This window comes from Ambystoma mexicanum, chromosome 2q (genome assembly GCF_040938575.1).
Source record: "Ambystoma mexicanum isolate Mex_15411 chromosome 2q, UKY_AmexF1_1, whole genome shotgun sequence".
Classification (NCBI taxonomy): Eukaryota; Metazoa; Chordata; class Amphibia; order Caudata; family Ambystomatidae; genus Ambystoma; species Ambystoma mexicanum.
Window position 1 is genome coordinate 837,481,955 of NC_090924.1, and position 18,413 is coordinate 837,500,367.

The 18,413-nt window shown below is 45.0% G+C and overlaps 1 long non-coding RNA gene across 1 annotated transcript in view; it reads right to left on the reverse strand.

Moving 5' to 3' along the window:
- Positions 1–14,918: 14,918 nt before the first annotated feature.
- The window catches only part of LOC138569771 (uncharacterized), a 109,806-nt gene continuing 106,311 nt past the window's right edge, over positions 14,919–18,413 (reverse strand). Inside the window, exons 3-4 of the long non-coding RNA XR_011303324.1 lie at positions 15,637–15,718; positions 14,919–15,337 (exon numbers count right to left, since the gene is read on the reverse strand). This is a non-coding gene — a long non-coding RNA (uncharacterized lncRNA). The remainder of the gene's footprint in view (positions 15,338–15,636; positions 15,719–18,413) is intronic.

Consider the following 18,413-nt stretch of genomic DNA (forward strand, 5'->3'; position numbering starts at 1 on the left):
CAGCACCCAGACTTCCTCTGGCTCCTCAAATGGCAGGCCGAGCCAGCGTCTAGATTTCCCGGTCTCTGTCAGCCACGTAATGTATAAGGCCCAGCAATAGAGTGGGAAAGACAAGGGCAAAATCAAAAGTCCAAAGAAATGTCCCAAGAGTTAAAAAGTCAAAGAAAAGAAGCAAGTCCGTCCCTCTCAGAAAGAAAACAGAGCTCTTATAGGGCTAGTGACACTCCATTATTATCGTATTTCCCATGCTATGGATTGGCAAGTTTTCTCCCTTTAACTCCCACCAAGACACCCTCTGGCTGCTGATAGGACCAGAAGTTGGGAGGTATGGGTTATGAACGCTCTGGGAGGAGGAAAAATACATCATCCAAAAATGACAGGTGGGGTTCACCTTTTTGTGTTGAAAAATCTCACAACATGGCAGCTACCCTGATTTTTCAGATAACTTCATGAACCTATACATTTTTGGATTCTACATATTTTGGCGAGTAGAACAATATTAATTTTATTTCGTCACACCCTTCCTGGGCGGAGCAATCATTTTTCACAATTTGCTCCTGAGCCGAAAAAGTCACAAGCCCTGAGCCCCTTCCTGATTCAAACCTTACTTCCATAACCTATCATCACAACAATGTTCTATTCCCTCGGAATTATGGAAATGCGGGAATCATCCTTTTTCTCATAACTGAAGTTGTATCCATCACATAAAATTAGTTTTTACATGGTGCTGATGGGCTTTTTATCCCCTTTAAAATGAGTCTGGGGTGAGCTCTGGGAAACATACAAGGCTCTTTTTATTTTAAGAAAATGTGTTCACTGTTAAACTTATGGCAATGTATTACATGTGAAGTTACTCCATATCTAGTCCCCACCAATTCTTAGGTTTCATTTCTTCTTCTGTGACCTGATCAGGACATCTGGCTGGCCCAAGTGATCAGGCCGTCCCCTCCTGGGCTTCAAAGGTTTTTGTTTGGCGCTAATGCACAGTTCATGAGGACCTGACCTGAAATGTCATTTCTGCTGAATGTGTTATCTATAAATCCCCACAGTTAAGATCTCTCTTGCAGCATTTCTTTCTATTTTTAACTGAAGCTCCAGGGCTTTTTCCTTGATAAACCCAGCCCAAAGGTCTCGGAGTTCAGAGTTCCAGATACAACCAGTTCAGTTACATGCACAATTCTGAGAAATAGAAACATATTTACACATGACATTTTGTATTGCATCCAGGCCTGCTGGCAAGAAATAAACTCATTATTTACAGAATGCTTGAACAGAAATAAGTCCTCTTTGGTATTATTTACACAGATAGGCCATAGTTACAAAAGAAACCAGTGTTCACTTCTACAAAAACTAAATATGCCTTTCTCTTTACAGGCTGTCATTTTATATGATCGAAATGAAGTCTCTTTAAATGCAATCGGTCACTTGAATTTATTTCTTAAATGTCAGGTATTATTCCTCCTTTTTATCTTCCAAATGCACAGTGTTTCAAATGTGATTTCTTTCCACGGGCACTGCTGCACTTTTACATTGTTTCTTTCCATTTTACAAGGCCTTATGTCGAAATCACTGTTTTGTATTGGTTTTTATATTTCAATGGAACTCCACATAAGCCAGCTTCACACTTACAATGGGGACTCGCAAGGCCACTCCATCTCTGTGTGTCTGGGGCTGTCTTTTTAGCCCACAATCCACATGTTAGCACCCCAAGACAGATAGTGAGCCTGAGAGGGTTAATTAGTCACTTGAGCAAGTTTGCAGTGTACATTAGAAGACTTCAACATGGACTGGGTGGACTTAATTTGAGCAGCTGGGCTTTTGTGCAAAAATACCCCATATTTTGCAACAGGTCATTCACTCTTTTTTACACTACAAGGGCACAATCCCTTAGCATGCAGGCTTTATGCTCCCGAAACAACTAAGATAGAAGCAGTTACTGAACATCATAAAAAGGTCCAACACATTCTAGAAATGTTCAAAACAATGTTGCAACATGCCAACCTCAAGTACAAAGCATCTGCACACTGTCATTGTACATCAGCACCTGTAAATAGCTGGGTAACAATGTGTGCAGTGCTACAAAATTCAAAATCCCTCACTGTTCAATATATCATAGGCTAAACTCATGCCTTCCATGGCAATTAATGTGTTCAGGGCACCTTGAGAGACACCTGAGAGCAATTGCCTTTATCAAAATCTCTGAGGCCTAAATGCCCCAAACTGAACTTCTCATCCTTCTTGGTGGTAACATTATTGGTGGTCAATTGAGAAGATGTGTTCAGCAAGTCAGAACCACTGAAAGTTTGGACTGTATTTCCCAAAAGCCTGCGTGTTAATCAGAGATCCTGCAACTGGTGACCATCTTTGATGACATTGCATATTCATGATCACTATGTCCCCATGTAGAACATTGCTCATTGTAATGCTTCCTTCTGTGACCCCGACCTCAAAGGACATGTTATCTGTACACCTGCAATCTCATAGTGAATTCTATCTCTCCAGCTCTCAACCACATCTACGAAAAAACGGTGGGTTCTACTACATCCCTGAAAGGTCTGGAATCAATAATGTAATCTATATCTTTGAGGAAATATTCACACATAGATGATCTGTGTTGCTTTATAACTGCTAATACATTTATAGAGTACATTTAGATGTTATGCAAACTCCCTAAGGGGAGTTTCCTGGCCAGTTGACAATCCTTGTGTAGTGTCTAAAAATCCCAGACCATAGTGAGATAGTAGATGTACTTATGTGATTCAGTAAAGAGAAGACAATGAGACCAGCTACCTTGCTACATAGACTCTAAGCAAATATTACAATCAGAAAGCTCTCAGACCTTCTGGTGATCTTATCTCCAAAGCACTTAAACTAAAGTAGACATACGGAATGGGTCTCCACATGAAACGACTGAAGAGCGCAGGAGATGAGTGCACCAGAATCATTCTCTTCTCCTGGAGAATTGGATATTTGTGCACAGAAGGGCATAGCATCAGCAGGGTTAGGCCCCTCATAACAGTTGAACTCCCCACCTACAGGGCTTCTTCTCCAGGCAAAGACCATTACAACTTGGTATGGTGTCCTTTGAGACCTGGGTCTTAGCTAAGGGCCAAGGTACAAGACAGTCAACTCTTGACAGCCAAGCACACCTGGCCATATTTGGCTTCCGTAAGGTGTCTCGGATTAGACTGCAAACACAAGATGTTGAGCAGGGTAAGTGAGCCACAGCTCAAACTCTTCCATCCCATGATTCTTCTTGTCTTGTCACCATGTGAGTGGTTTACACTAATAATATGGCATCCGTTATGGGAGCACTTGTAATAGGCCCACAGTGATAGAGGTCAGGACAACTGGCTCTACTGCTTAAATGCATTAACGCACTGCCTGTGCCTCTGAATTTAACCTCAGACCCTATCCACACCATTCTTAGCAATTATCTAATAGGGTGGCATTCTCTACTTCTGGTACCAATCACTGATTAACTGACTCACTCACCCAGTCACATACATTGCGTATAGATTATAGGGCAATTAGGGCTGTGTGGGGGACAGTAACCTCTTCAAATCGATTATAGTGGTCGAGAAAATAGGTTTTTCATAACTTGGGGTGTCGAAAAAACTTCCAAACGTCAATTTGTTTGGAGACAAGGTTGGTGGTAGGGGTTCGCTGGTGGGTGCTAGGCTGCATGCATCAGATGCGAGTTCACAAAAACAAGGAAAACCAAAACGGCCACAGAAATTACAACAATGGAAAGGAATGGACATTGATATATTTGGGGCTTGAAGGGAGTGAGGGTTGTTGCTATTTGTATTTACGTATGTGCCTCTTCACCCTTGAATTTCTGTACCTCATCCTCATTAATTCTACACTCACCTTTATTTGCACGGTTTCATTCCATAGAGTGCTCAGAATTCCTAATACTAATGTGTCTCATGCTTCCTCATGCTTCCTTTATTCCTGAAGAAAATGTGCCTGGACTGTCTACCATGAAAATATTATGTAGGTATCCAAACACACTCACCCACAACACTGGTGTGCAGCATGAGAAGCTTATGTTCATGTTCCAATCAGTGGGGCACTCCAGAGGAGACACCTCCATTCCAAATGATTCAAGGTTAATCGTGCCTTGTAATCATTTTCCCTAGAGAAGTGTTAATATGTCCCAGAATTGCTGTGGGCAACCACGCATAACGAGGGGAATCCAGCCATCATAGGATTTGTTCCTCCAGAGACATTTGTTTAATATTGGTTTGAATTTGTGTGTTTTAGAACAGAACTTTTGGGAACTAATTAGTTGACAGTTACATAATCTACAGTTGTTTCTGTATGGTAACATATGAAGAAATGTAATAGATGCCAAGTCACCAACATCACGCAGGAGCATTTTACAAGATATTTGCATGATGCCTGTGTGCACAGTATAGGGAAGCCATTTCCACTGTAAAACACACTTTTAGGGTCACTTCCCACTATATATGCCAGCATTGCCATTTAAAAAGACTTTCATGATGCGATGGCCACATTATGTGCCACTGATCTTTGAGGCCTTTCTTGCTGGCTGTGCCAATATAAGCCAGTATTGTCCCCATAAACAATATTCATGCTATCTGTTAAGAATAAGTGCCAGTATTGCTACAGTAAGGGCACACTTTCATGCGAGATGTGCCAAATAATTCCAGTATCGCCACTATAAAAACACACGTTCATGCTGAGTATGCCAATGCCATCATGCTACAGTACAACAGTTTCATGTTGGCTTTGCACAATAAATGCCAGTGTCGCCATATTTAGAACTCACTTTCATTCTCGATGTGCCCATTTAATGGCAGTATGCTCCCGGCATACTGGAAGTTAGCTCCTACAACCCACTTCACGCAGACACACACAAACTTACGTGTTGCACACATAGACATTGACACGCACACACCCACAAATGTACACACACAGACAAACTCACAAACACACACATTGCATTCACAATGGAAACAAACACATGCACACACTTTTTGTCCCACTTAACGTATCATGCAATGTTGGTTTCCTCTCCCTGTGGCCCTGGGCACTTGCATCAGCTCTCTGGCACTTCAGCCTTGAAGCTCACAGCCTTGCACTGGGAGCATTCCGCTCATACCCTACAATGCTTGCTTCAGCTCCTCAGGATGTCATATGGACCTGGCAAGCAACATTCCAGTGAAGTGATAGGAGGACACAGCAACTCATGCCTCTTCATCTGAGAAGAAACACTAAGCACGCCAAATGAGGAGCGGGAGGTACGCCGCAACATGGGCCTGGTGTCCCAGAGGTGCCCACCAGCACCCTCACCCACCCTCCTACCCGAGCTCCACCAATGGTTCTAATACTCTAAATCCGAGAGGCATGTTTACGTTTTCAACGCATCAGAAATGCGCGGGAAACATAAGAAAAAAACGGCAATCTAAACGGGCATGTTTTGCGTTACTAGTAACTAGGTGTGCGGGTATTTCCGCCCCCCAAAACATACAGTTTGAGTTAGTCCCTACAACTTGTCTGAAAAACAAAGTCTGTGTTGCAAAACAAGAAAACTCAAATTCCTTTTAGAGGCAACAGACGGTATTTCGGACAATATTTGTCTTTATTAGCGCGAATAAACCATGCATGTCTACTCACAAAATGCCCGAATTGAAGGACTGAGCAGCTATTCTGTGTTTCATTAGGGACACATTAGGAGAGAGTGATGAGGCTGTGCACAGCGGCGCTGAAAGCAGCCGGGTCAGGTGGAAGTGATATAGAAGCAGCTTTCACGGACAGGCTAAAAGAAAACAGAGCACCTCTAGTGAAGGTCAGTGGTCTCTCTCACTGTGTACCCCCTGTGTGACCCTCAGTCTACTCTCGTTATCAGGAAGGACAATATTGTTTTGTCATTGCCTGACCACTCATATTTGCCAGAGGACAGCAATATTTGCAGATGTGTCTCTCTATGGCTTCGTTTTGTTTTCATCACATACTTCTGCATTGTGGTCCTGTCTATTGACAGAAGCTTTTAAGCCAAAGCAATCCAATTTGGACTCCTGAACCCTCCTGAGAGATTAGCCTAGAATAGTGTTTTGGCCTATTTGGGAGTTTGTGGGGCCATGGCTGATGTGTGGGAAAGGAGGGGGTGATAGAGAGAAAAGAGATACTGCCGTCACACTTAAAAACACAGCTGCCACCTCCTCGGGGGCACAGAAGGATGACTGACATTCATTGGGGAGTGTTGAAGGCGGCAGATCCTTGTTGTGGGCATGCAGTGTCTGGACACACTTCAGGGCCGAAGATTGTGCATTGGTGAGAGAACATCAGGTGAGGCAGGAACATGTATCCATTAAGTCTGAGTTGCCCCAAAGGGTGTAAATATAATCGTGAAATGTTGTATGGTCAAGACCCATAATGCAGAAGACAGGGTCATAAACAAGGCAAAGGCCAATTTCTACTGGTGGATAATGCAACATCTATGTTGAGGGGGGTCACCTAAGTTCTAAGATCCACCCATTAATAATTAAAGAGTCTCATTAGGAACCTGGAAGAAATAGAGGTGTTTTATTTCCTGGTTATTTTGAGGTAAGAGAGACCTTAACTGGTGTTGACCTTGGGGTGGGACAGCCATTGTTGGTCTCCAGAGAACACGATACTCTTGTTGTGCTTCTTTTACACGGACAGAAAGCCATGAGCATCATAACCAGAAAATACCCTAATGAGAACTTCAACGCAGCTTTCGCATCCAAAGGTCATCATTGCTTGGTTCTTCATCAAAATATATATAACAATCGCACAAAGTGTACAATAAGAAACACAAATCTATTTGAAACTACTTAGCCAACCGTGTTTGATATGTGGTGGCAGCCGTGAGATATTGAACGACTAAAATGTCTGAAATGCCTCTATAGGCTTAAAGAGAAAGCGTGTGTGGGGATCAGGGGGGCTTCCTTATATTTCAAGGCAAAATGAATGCTAAATTGTCCAGCATCATCCAGAAAGGGCTTTCCAACCCAACAAGAAGGGTGGTTGTCCAGACGGATAGTGTGTCCTTTCACCAGGCGACCCAAAAACAAGAAAAGTGGCAAGTAACTTGACATGCTCAGCAATGAAGCCATCATTCCGCATCTTAGGGGCATCCTTTAACAAGCACAGTTGCGCTAAAGTGAAGCATTTCATGGAAGGGCTTAATTTTTGGGGGCGTCGGCTTAGGCTAAGACCTGGAATTTATTTCTGACCACCTGCGCCTCAGACTCCTCTCAGTTTTGATGTGGTGTCTTTGAAACTAGATTTTAACAGTCAGTCGTAGTCACACAACAAACAACAACGAGTGTACAATACCAAGACTTTTTGATTTTTGCTATGCAAAGTAATTGCTGTTCATCTCTCTCAGATGCTAAGAAAAAGTAATGAAAACAGTGCATCCTCCTGCAAGGCTCTGTCTACTCGCATATCAGCAGCCCAGATGTGATTTGGCAACACTGCATCTGCAATGTAACATGTACCTTCCTGAACAGAAAAAGCCTGCTGCTGGAATGCAAATTAGTCCAACAGCTCCAGACTGCTTTTAGCAGTGGGCACCCATGACTGAAATTGTATATAAATGTGTATCCACATTGACTGGTGGGGTCCTAGGAGGAAATACAATTATAAATGCTAAAACCCACCCAATGTCATTCTTTTATCAATTTTATTCCTGTGACTCTTACAGCTGTCATAACACTTTGATTATTATTGTCTGGGCATAGGATTTTCAGCGAGAACAGATGGTGGGACCAGGCCTGAATGACCCTCTACTCTCTATTGCAATGGCTTGCCACCTCCGAGGGGAACAGGACATACCCCCAGCACATAGGGAGATGACTACTTCAAAGGGAGCTCTGTAACTACAATGGGGAAGTCACACTAGTGGGAAAATTACGAGTCTTTTTTAATCTCAGGCAGAAAGGAGCGGGGGCTCTATAGTGTAGCTGCAGAGAGAATCAGTGCCCAGAAAAAGAGTCCCACCATCTTGAAAATGCCTAGGCCACCTTTCCTTTGTGTCTTCCTGTTACCCCGCCTAACTTCCTACAGACGAGACACTGCTGGAGCTGACACGAGAAAGCAAAACCTTTGTTACAGGGGGAAATATTGTCCCCTTACAGAAGGATGGAAATGGGCCAATCCGCTGTCACAAAATCACTGTATAGGGAGGTGAGACCCCCCCCCAACTAATTTAATCATCTTTGAATCATTTTGGAAGAACCATATTGAACATTTTGATGGAAACATTTTGGGGTAAAGACTGCCCAAGCGCCCAACCATTGGGTTGAATATGAGGATTTCCAAGGTGGGATAAAGGCACCCTCCCTAACCACATAAAAGTATGATTTAAAGTGACCTGCTGTTGGAAACGTCCTCCTTGCTTCTTGGACACTTGCACCGGGGATTCTTCCTGTTTAAGTGGCAAAGCCTGTTTGTGTCCCTGGCAAGAGAGAAGAAGGACACCACATTTCATTAGAGACCCTGTGATATGATAAGATATGATATGGCATTTATAACGCACCTATACACAAGTGTTTCAAGGCATGGGTCTCAGAGCACCCTATGCCCATCTGCAGTCTAGAGTTGATTCAAGTCAAGGTGAGTCCCTTCACCTGTTTTTGAGCAACTTCAAAGACCCAGTGCAACTGCCTTTGACTCTCTATCATTTGAACCGCTGCAAGCACATTTGAGCTATGTTGACTATGCAGATTCGGCGTTGCCTGCCTGTTTCACAGCTTCTCCGAGCCTTGACCCATTGCTGCTGCTGAACCGCATTGCATCGTTGAACCCAGTTTAGCCACCTCGTTGCTAAAGTTGATTTTCGATGTTCATGGATTGAGACCTGTCAAGCCTTTGAACCCTGGGGATCTGCATATCGCCGGAAGCCTTGAGCCGTTGCCTCTTGTTGCATGCAGCACGTACTCTGCTTCCTGTTGAACCAGATTGGTCGACTCAGCCTGACTCGACCCTCCAGAAAGAGTCCAAAAGCCCGCTCAACACTGCCAAGCCCCTGAAAAAAGACATTAGGTCAACAACAGTGGTTCTTTCCCCCTGTCCTTGTGATATGGCCCCCGAGACATTCAAAACCCCACACTTTACCTTAAAAGGCGTATTCTTGTTATCCAAATGTCTGCATTGGTTGTGTCTTTCCTGACAGCGATAGGTTGCTAGTGTTTTTGCTAGTTTGTTTGTCCCATTAGAGTAATTAAAGTATTTTTTTTATTATAGAACCTTGATTGGAGATTACTTTAAGTCTGTTGCATTGGATGCTTCATTGCTGGCTCACATACTCTTTAAGCGTATAGCCTGCCCTTGCCCCGTGCTGCCTTAAAGAGGCATAGGCAGTATACCAATCACGTTGTGCCTGCTTCACCTTTATGGTAGGGTTCACTTCTGGTAAAGCACCAGTGTTGGGCATAGTTTAGAAACCACTATTCATCGCTCTGCTCCTGCAGAGCAGTAGTCATTTTGCCACACTCTGGCTGGTTCATTGTTATTCATGAACCTGATAAGCCATACAAGTGCTGCAGTGGTAGTTGTCAATTTTAATGATTAACAAAGAGCCAGAAACTGAATGCACAAGGCCATTCACAGAAATTGTCAATGTGTTTTGCTGTAGCCTCTCCGTGCCTCCACACTGATCCAGCCAGCCTACATAACAAGGGTGCAACTCCACCACTTTAATGGCTGAAAGCACTGCTACAGCAGGGTGGTTGGTTCAGGCATGTGACGGGGCCAGGCATAGCTAAGTAGTTCAGAGGGCAGGTGGGCGCGCACATGCATATTTTTAAAATGGAATATTTCAGACAGCACTGTGAATTTCTTTGCTGCCTGAAATATTCCATTGCAAGAATTATTACTTACATTGGATTGTAATTGTTGGCTGTCATTACAGCATATAAGTGGGCAGGGTACGGGAGTGCAAATTCTTAGGACACCATGGATATTGCAATCATAATTGGCAGCAAATTGTAGTATAATGTCTTTCTCTCCTGCCCGATCCAAAGGTTTTACAATAATATAAATATATATATATATATATATACATATATATATATATATATATATGTATATATATATATACATATATCTATTTTTTTCCTTAAATATATATATTACACAGCCCGCAGTGGCTAACCCCATAGGAAGACCACTTTTTCGGTAGCTTATAACTTCGCTCCCCCTGGAGGAATCCTCACAAAACTTTGCAAAAAGAACTATATGGCCCGCTCTGAATTTTTCCAGCAAGTTTGGTGAGGTTTCGTGCAGGGGGTGCAAAGTTATAGGGGACTAAATAGGGAAAAACTTTGCACACGGCTACAGGCCGAACGGCTGGACGGATTTTAACCAAATTTGCGGCAGGAGCGGTGGCTTGGGTCAAAAAGCGTGTTTTTGTGCGTTTGGTGGAAATTCAACCAGGACTTTTGTTGCAAATAACTTAAATGTACATCTCAAAAAATTAGTGATAACTGGGTCCGCTATGCAGACCCATTTCCCTGTTCGCTCCGCGGACAGTAGTGTAATCGGCTTGCAGTACACCGTGATGTCAGCGAACATTGGATGCGGCCAGTGGTTGGCTGGGGGGAAGGGTGATGTGCATCAAAGTTTTTGGGAAACGCTGCCATAGTGTATCGGAGGATAGTGCCGCACCAGAAAGGGGTGCAAAACATGATTTGCAGGATCAGGTGGGTGAATGAGGGGATGAAAAGTTTGGGGGAGTGAAAAGCAGACGATATGATATATTTTTTTGGGTCTAAGAAGACGGTGGTGTGCGAGGGGTGTACGCGAGTAATGCAGCAATTTGCGGGTACCTCCTCAGGCGACAACCTTCTGTGGCGACTGCATGGACGCTGCATTGGTAACGCAGAGTGCATTGCAGAGGATGCACAGAAATTGTCAATGTGTTTTGCTGTAGCCTTGGGTTGCCAGTGGTTTTGGTGACTTTGTGGGTTTCCATTGTGTTATGGTGGTGGGTTGGGCTGTCAGTGGCTGTGGTACTTTTGTGAAGTATGGTACGTGGCCAAATGTTCCCATGCATGCCTGCAGTGCCTTGTAGTGGTTGTGGGCAAGGGCTAGGCTTTTGGGTGCAAGAGTCTAGGGATTGGGCACCACCCCTGCAATGCAATGCCTCCATGCATGGGAGAGCAGTGAGGCAATTTGCAGGTAGGTCATGAGGCGACTACCTTCTGTGGCAACTCTGTGCACCCTCCCTTGGGAAAGGGGACTGCATTGCAGATGATGCAAAAGAAATTGAGAATGGGTGACATTGGCACATCCTTATTTTTTACCATCACAGTTTTGCAATATGGACCATTCACGCATGATCTCACATATACTTCATTGGCGGGTAGCTGCACAGGCAACTATAATTTTTTGGTGACTGCAGGCAGACTCCATTGGGGATGGGGAGTGTATTGGAGACAATATGAGGATATTTCCAGTCAGTGTACTATGTTGTGTTGTGCCTGCAAAGCCCCTACTGCCTTGTGTGCATGGCTAGGGCACTTGGACCTAACAGTCTGCCCACTGGTTGGAAGTAGGTTTGAGAATGTTGCCTTGTTTGGGTCAGTTTGTGTACTCATACATACCTGTATTCAGGCAAGCTACGTGGGCACATGTTCCCATGCATGGGTCTATTGTCTTCTAGTGGGTGTGTTCAAGGAGTAGGCTCTTGGGTGCATGGGCGGAGGATTTAGGCCACAACCCCCGGAACGCAATGCGGCCATGTATGGGACCTTTGTGATAATGGTATGTGGATGGCACACATATGTATAAAGAGTGCACTCCCTTTCCCTCAGCTCATTTCGATAAGGTATTATAACCATATCTTCTGACATCTCGCTTTTGGCTAGGGGTGCCGGTGGTTATGTTGATGTTGTTGGTTCCCATTGTGTTGTGGTGGTGTGTAGGGATATCTGTGGCTGTGGTGCATTTGTCAAGTATGGTATGTGGCGCCATGTTGCCATGCATGTCTCCATTTCCTTGTAGTTGTTGTGGGCAAGGCCTAGGCTTTTGGGTGCATGGGCGGAGGCCGTAGACCTCTGCATGTACCCAAGAGGCTAGGGCTTCGCCACAGCCTTGCTTTAGGGAGGGCAGTAACACATTGCCACATGCAAGGATTTTTTTACCATCACACTTTTGCCATATGGACCTTTTATGCAGCTACTCGCATATACTTCATTGGCGGGTAGCTGCACAGGCGACTATAGTTTTTTGGTAAGTGCAGGCAGACTCCATTGGGGATGGGGAGTGTATTGGAGACAATATGAGGATATTTCCAGTCGGCGTACTATGTTGTGTTGTGCCTGCAAAGGCCCTACTGCCTTGTGTGCATGGTAGGGCCCTTGGACCTAACAGTCTAGCCACTGGTTGGAAGTAGGTTGGAGACCGTTGCCTTGTTTTGGTCCGTTAGTGTACCCATACGTCCGTGTAGTCAGGAAATCTACGTGGCCACATGTTCCCATGCATGGCTCTATTGCCTTCTAGTGGGTGTGTTCAAGGACTCGGCTCTTGGGTGCATGGGCGGAGGCCATACCAAGAGCCTAGGCCTTGGCCTTGGCCACAACCCCCGCAACTCAATGCGGCCATGTATGGAACCATTGTGATAATGGTATGTGGATTGCAGACATATGTATGAAGAATGCATTGCCTTTGGCTTAGCTCATTTGGATAAGTTATTATAACCATTCCTTCTCACATCCACTGTTGGCCAGGGGTGCCGGTGGTTATGTTGACATTGTGGGTTCCCATTGTGTTGTGACGGTGGGTAGGGGTGTCGGTGGCTCTGGTACGTTTGTCAAGTATGGTATGTGGCGCCATGGTCCCATGCATGCCTCCATTGCCTTGTAGTGGTTGTGGGCAAGGCCTAGGGTTTTAGGTGCATGGGCGGAGGACGTAGGCCTCCGCATGTACCCAAGAGGCGAGGGCTTGGCCACAGCTTTGCTTCAGGGAGGGAAGTAAGACATTGCCACATGGAAGGATTTTTTTACCATTACAGTTTTGCGATATAGACCTTTTACGCAGCGAGTAGCTGCACAGGCGACTATAATTTTTTTGTGAGTGCAAGCAGACTCCATTGGGGATGGGGAGTGCATTGGAGACAATATACAGATATTTACAGTCGGTGTACTATGTTGTGCTGTGCCTGCAAAGCCCATACTGCCTTGTGTGCATGGCTAGGGCCCTTGGACCTAAGAGTCTGGGCACTGGTTGGAAGTATGTTTCAGAATGTTGCTTTGGTTGGGTTCTTTACTGTACTCATACGTACCTGTAGTCAGGAGAGCTACGTGGCTACATGTTCCCATGCATGGCTCTATTGCCTTCTAGTGGGTTTGTCCAAGGACTAGGCTCTTGGCCACAACCCCCGCAATGCAATGCAGCCATGTATGGGACTACTGTGATATTGGTATGTGGATTGCACATATATGTATAAGGAGTGCATTCCCTTTGCATAGCTCATTTGGAAAGGTTATTATAACCACACTTTCTGACATTCCACATACTTTTAAATATGGAAGTGTCATAAGGTACCCACATTTGCAGATTCATTGGGGAGGACATGTTAGACTTCTTACAGCAGCAGTGCTGAGACATGCCATTATTTGCCTTTGGAATGGTGTGGCTGTGAACAGAGGCTTGCTTCAAGGAGTGGAGTCAGACATTGGAACATGCATGGGAGCACTGTGATAATGGTATCTCGATTGCATACATATGTGTACAGAGTGCATTTCATTTGCGTTCGCTAACTTCGGTAAGTTATTATAACCATATCTTGTTCTATCCCCCACACTTTTCAATATGTAAATGTCCTGAGGTACTCGCCTTTGTAGAATCAGTGTGGAGAATATGTTACACTTGCTACATCATCATTGGTGAGATATTCCAACATTTGAGTTTGGAATGGTGTGGCCATCAACAGAACCTTGCTTCAGGGAGTGTAGTAAGACATTGGGACATGAAAGGATTCTTTTACCATGTAACTTTTGAGACATGTCCTATGTACGCAGCTACTGACATATAATTCATTGTCGGGTAGCTGCTCAGGCGAATACCTTCAGAGCCCATTGGGCATGGGGAGTGTATTGCAGAGGATATCAGGATATTTCTTTTCTGTGTACTAGATTCTGTTGAGAGTGTGCATGGCTAGGGCCTTTTGAACTAACAATCTGGATACTGGTTGGAAGTAGGTTTCAGAATGTTGCCTTCATTGGGTCTGTTCCTATACTGATATGTAACTGAAGCGTACACTCTTGGAAATATGCATGTGTCCTGTGGGTGCTCACCATTACAGAATGATTGTGGAGGACATTTTGCAGTTGGTACACCGCCAGAGATGGCGTGAAGTGCCTGCACTTGCATATGGTGTACGTCATTGGACTTGTTGCTGTTCATGGACTGACATGCCACCATTTGTGTTTGGTATGGTGTGCCCCTGTTAATACCCTGTGCTTTGACAGTGAAGGAAGAAATTGCGACATGACATAAGTTACTAACCATTACTGTACAGACCGACCCACATACATCTGCACTGGACAAAATCATCAACGCTGTTAAGTCCCGCCATATGCAGGACGGCAGGTCATCTGACTGTTAGCTTTCTTTTGTGTACTTGTTGAAATGGCCAACGAACGTGGCTGGCGTTCCTATTGTGTGCAATTGTAATGTCTGTATCGCTTGCATTACCTATACATGTGGGTGGCATACACCATCGCAACAGTCACTAGCATCGCTGACTTTACTTGTGGAGAATTGTTCCTCACGCCGTGCACTCCAGGGATTTTTTTTACGTGCCTGCCAAGCGTAGCGCACTCTCTCATGTGAGCATCTTGCTCTGGAAAGGAACAACATAAACAAAAGCAAAAGCAAAGCAGACATGCGCACACAGAGCGTACGGTTCCAGAATATTCCCATAGTTTAAGTGCTTTGTTTTGCTACAAAATGTTAACAAGAAAGTGCAAGGTGGCTCCAATCACCACTCTTTTATTTTGCAAGCAAAATCCAGTGAGCAATGCCGTCTGTGGACTTCTGTAGTTCTGTTGTTGTCTAGCACAGTGGGAAAAGCAGTACTCTGTGGTCCTTGGTGGGCAGTGTGGAAGAACACATTTTCTTTGCAAGGTAGACAAAGTAGCACCTGTTGCCTCTGGGATGCCTTACAACATAAACGTTTGCAGGTTGGTTGTAAAATGGACATACAGGCCCATATCAGTCGGCCCAGATAATAACAACGGAAAACACATGGCTCATGGCAATCTTGCAATGCTTGGTCCACCACCCGTCTGTTGGATAGTGGAAGGAGTTGCACACACAGTAAGGTGCAAGGTATCTGAGAAGAAAGAGGAAGAATAGATGTAAGTAACAGTTATTAGTGGCAGTGTACAAAACAAGAGTTTGCAGGAAGGATTTCGTAATAGGTGGCTGCCTCATGCACCATGTACTGTGTGGTATTGAGTAGCGTCATGTGTGAACCCACAGCCTTGCTCTCTGTTTTGTAGGTGACACTGTCCTTGAACAGCTCCACACAAGCAAAATGCCTTTGAAACATTGCCACCAGACGCTCCTTTAATGTGTTTCCTTTTTACAAAAAATGACAGTGCTAGCGAGTGTTGTTAGTGTCACACTCACCTGTGGGTCTCTGCGGGAGCGATGGAGTCCTTCGGTTCCGTCCCTTAAGTTTTCTCTGCCCCAGGCTGATTGGAAGGGTGTTCTGCCAGAAAAAAGGAGAGATTAGGGAGGTTCTTGGACTACTATTACCACCATCTCTCCTACTCACCGCCCCTAGATATAGGGCCTCATTACGAGTCAGGCATTAAGGGGTTAACGGCGCCGTAAACGGCGCCGACCCTTAACGCCTGATTACAAGGTCCCTTAGCGCCATGGTGATTTTAACGCCTGCTTTTTGCAGGCGTTAAAATCCATGGCGCTAAGGGACCATGGTGCTAATTAAGCCACCGTAATTTACGGTGGCGTAATTAGCGCCTTCCCCACTCCCATTATGCCCTATGGGGCAAAAATGGGAATGGGGAAGGGTAAAATGGGAAATGGGGATTTACCGCCCCACTCACCTTGGAATGGAGTGGTAAATCCGCCATCCACCATGGTGTAAACGTAGTTTACACCATGGTGGTAAGGGTACGACCCAGGCGGTAACTTACCGCCTGGGTCGTAATGAGGCCCATAGTGTCTCAACTAAGGCGTGGCTCATCTTCTTAATTAGTTTGGTGCGCTCTCCATCCTGATGATGCAGGGGTGCATTTCTTTGGTTACTCCATGAAAAAAACTTTTCTCCACTTGGTCCTGGGTGCTGGCTTGTACTTGGATGGAGGGGTAGGCTAATTGGATTACTACTGAGGGTTCTGTTTGAGTCCCAAGTGGAAACCTCTCACGTGCCAAGATGACCAGTTAATAGACTGGCTTCCAGGTTTGTTCAGGTAAAATGCTGAGTTGCGGATGCAGGTAATGCAATTGACTAGTTTACTCCACTGACTCTCAAAGCTGTTCAGGTAAATTGCAACTGCAAGGTGAGAGTTCAAATGCTGATGGCCAGTTTCTCCACTGGTCTTTGAGGCTGTTCTGGTAAGTTGCAAATGCAGGTAAGAGTTTGAATGCAGAAAGTAAACGTGCGGTGTGCGGAGTGAAAGAGCCGATGAAATGACCTTTTCGAGTGTAGACTTCTACTGCGAATTACCTTTTTTATGCAGGAATCCCAGGAGTAGCTGTGGCGATGAAAACTGGCTCCCGCTCTGACCGCGTGGAATCAAAGGTGAGTAATTAGTCCTTTGTCACGTGGGAGGTGAGGAATTTGGAAGTGCAAACTTACTACTCTTGTTCTTCTTTTCTCTAGGTTTTGCAGCGCTGAAGTGCAGAACGAGGAGCCGCGGAGAGGAACAAGTAAGTGCGGCGGTACAGAATCCGAGCGGAGGTGAGCGTGTGCACTCGGCAACAGAGAGCACGCGAAGCATGGACTGTTCTCTGGGCATGGCTTAAATAGACAGCCACACCCGGAGACTAGAGCGCGCTGAGAACTTCAGATTGGCACACCGGAAATCAGTAACAGGAAGCAGAATGTGGTTAAAATATAATCATGATTATAATGGTTTGCAGCATGAATGGATGGCCCTATGTTCTGAAGGAGTTTTTCACATGCCAGGCTCCTACCCAAATGGCTCGTACCTGTCTTTTCCTCCATACATCCCCTCATGTTATGAAGGAGAGGGGCTTAAAAGTGGGCCCGGGACTAGTACCCATGACTGTTAGACCTACGGCAAAATGTCTCTGTGTGTGTCCAAATAAAAAAATTAAAAAAGAACCCTCATGGGGGTCCCCTCAGATTGCAGGAGAATACAGGAGCTGGTTTGCTAAATAATGCAACATTGAAATGTGCGCTGTAGATGTTTGTGTGCCGGTTGACTGCTGTGTGCACCTGTAGCCATTATTACTTTCAATACAATGAGGGTGCATAGAATTGACAATTGTTTGAAAGGGCATAGTAAGGGCAAAACAGGGATGGTAGCACTGCACGAATGAGCATAAGGTGTGCTGTTTCACTGCACAAATTGCGTTCGCTTTTCATCCTGTCCTTTATGTCTGGATTTGCAAGGGCTTTGTAAGAATGCAGGGACGTCATTTCACCAAAATGCCAGTGTAGAGGAGGTCCCAAGCACGACCTGCACTCAAATCGCCCATTTTAAGTGCCAGGAACATTCACGCCGAAATATGTGATGTATGATGGGCAAATAAACCAACAGAGAGCCGCAGTGGGACTCTGCCCGGTACCTATCAGACTGACAGCACCTATTGAAGTACCTGCACATAAGAAACCTTGGACGGTAAGGTACCCATTGCGAAAACTATATTGACAAGTGAGACAAACTGCCGATTTGCAAAACACAATGCCTGAAGAAACCAAGAAAGTCCTAAAGGAAGACGAATGGTGACGCCACAAGAACCCGGACTGACTCACAAATAAAGAAAATGACGACCTGTGAATGACGAAAAGAGACAAAACACCATGGATAAGTGACATCCTGAGTTTGAAGTAAAATGAGTGATGTCAAGTAAAAAGCTTATGCCATGAGAGCGATGAAGATATGCAACCAGTTTACACATGTACACATGCTTGGAACCACAAGAAAGCTGAGGAAATCGTGCGGCTTGCTATGCTTAGTAAAAAGATAGATCACGGCAAGCGCCACCTATATACATCTACCTCAAAAGGAGCACTTTATATGAAGTATATTTCCACTGTGCACAAGAGCAGGATCAACCGAAAGTTACTAGAGGCTGCAGGAGAGGAGCCCCTCAACGCGGGAATCGAAAGCTAAGGACAGAAACGAAACTCAGATGCATGCAACCCGTGCAAAAAAGCCAAGGTCATCTCAGCTGACACAGACGAATAGGAG